The following is a 1974-nucleotide window of genomic DNA, read 5'->3' as shown; positions in this document are numbered from 1 at the left end:
TGTGTGTGTGTGTGTGTGTGTGTGTTGGACTGGGTTCACTTCCTGAGGCCGATCGAGGCAAATTGAAAACAGACGTTTCTCTCTTTCTGTGACTCAGGCTGTTGGTTTCCATTCGTCGTTCGTCTGGAATGAGACTGGAAAGTGGAGACGAAGCAGAAGAAGCAGAAACGGAGAAAGAGCGAGAGGAGAAGAAGAAGAGCTGCATCAGAAGGTCTGAACTCTCTCCTTTAACTACACGGTAGAAATCCTGTGAAATGTTGCTCTCAGATGTACGTCTGCTGAATGAGCCTGTAGAGTTGTAAAGACTGTTGTGTTCACACAGCAGGCTTCAACCCTCTGAATCTGTTTTCACAAAGAAGTTGTGACCAGCAACAGACCTTTTGGCTTTATCTGTGTATTTCTGTGGTTATACTGCACCTTTGGTTGTTGTGCTTCTGTTTGTGGTGACTGAACCTCCAGCAGTTGAGCTGAGACAGAAACCAGCAGCCAGACCTGAGCTCCAGGATTCATGTTGTTGTCGTACAGAAGCCAAAACTTTGTGGATGTGAGAGCTGTGATCTCGATGCTTCTCACTGTGCCGTGAACTGATCCAGTTATCTGATGTGCAGATTGACGCAGGTGCAGTTTATGTTGTGGTTGTCATGGTGACCACCAGGTGTTGAGTTTGTGGAGAAGATTCATTGATTGGCAGATGGTCGACCGTTTATTAATGACTGAAGTTTTACGACTGGTCTGATTGGGTAATACGTTTTAAAAGTGGTGATAATTATTCAGCTACAGCCGATCAACCTGTTGCTGTCACGCATCGCTGCCAACAACGTCACTGCTGTGACACACAGAAGCCTCTGATGGGAAACTTGACATGACAGCAGACATGCTCAGTGTTTACCTGCTACATCTCCGTGGTAACTGATGGCGCACAGCTGGAAAAATGACATCAGAGTCTCATGCTTGTTTTTAATAATCAGTCATCTGTTTTCTCACTGACAGCTGTCAATCATCTGAAGCTAAACCAATCATGATGCAGAGGCGGAGCTCCACCATGGACAAGTGACGGACAGGTGAGCCTAACTTCACAACTGCACTGTGATTGGCTGCTGTGACGATCAGTAAAACATTATTTACTGGTAACATCGATCAGAGTTTGATCAGCTTTAATTGACTGAGATACTGCAGTTATTGATCTGAATACTGCAGATACCTGGGTTTAGTTCTGGTTGACTTCTGGGTCCTGACTCCATTATTTGGGGTCTTCTGGCCCAATGACTGCTGTTGGTCCCTGAGAAGAACCAGGATCAGGTCCTGAGGAGGACCAGGAGTCAANTTACCTTTGCTGTTACCTGTCCTGTTACCCGTCCTGTTACCCGTCGTGCTACCTGTGCTGTTACCTGTACTGTTACCTGTGCTGTTACCTGTCCTGTTATCTGTCCTGTTGATCCATGCACATCAGATCACCAGATCTTTCAAGTGGAAAACAAGAAACCAGCGTATATAAGTATGTGATGCCTTAACTCCCATATCAGTGTAATCTCTAACTAGCCTTAGTGAAGCTTTTCTTCTTGAACCTGAGCTGGGGCTGTTGGTCCCGGTACCAGGACTTTCCCCGCCTCCACCAGAGGGCAGCTGCTACACAACTGCTTCTGTCTGTTTGTGGTCACTTTGTGTACAACGTGTGTTAAAGAGACACCTGCTGGTCAACCTGTGCAGGTGCAGTCGCTTCACTGAACAAACAGAAAGTGATCATATAAGTTTAGCCACATATTCTCTAAAGTAAAACACGTCTCTGATTCATTGGTACCATATAACCGAGAATCTGATAGAAGTTTATGTAATGGATCCGACTGAAGTCTGTGAGTCAGGCTGATGTTTTAGTTTTAGAGCCAGAAGACAAACTGATTTATTACTGATCGATCGATGGATCTGCTGATTCTGCTTTTTCACACACACACAGACACACAGACACACAGACACACA

At 45.5% G+C, this 1974-nt stretch overlaps 1 protein-coding gene across 1 annotated transcript in view; it reads left to right on the top strand.

Annotated features, from left to right (window-relative positions):
* Window positions 1–86: 86 nt before the first annotated feature.
* Window positions 87–1974, top strand: part of LOC103374800 (platelet-derived growth factor receptor beta-like) — a gene marked incomplete at its 3' end in the record, with an annotated part of 10844 nt that continues 8956 nt past the window's right edge. Inside the window, exons 1-2 of the mRNA XM_008304951.1 lie at window positions 87–211; window positions 991–1061. The remainder of the gene's footprint in view (window positions 212–990; window positions 1062–1974) is intronic.

Source organism: Stegastes partitus, unplaced genomic scaffold (assembly GCF_000690725.1).
Source record: "Stegastes partitus isolate 25-593 unplaced genomic scaffold, Stegastes_partitus-1.0.2 Scaffold2362, whole genome shotgun sequence".
Taxonomy (NCBI): Eukaryota; Metazoa; Chordata; class Actinopteri; family Pomacentridae; genus Stegastes; species Stegastes partitus.
Note: the sequence above shows the minus strand (reverse complement) of the source record. Positions and strands in the feature narration are given on the sequence as shown.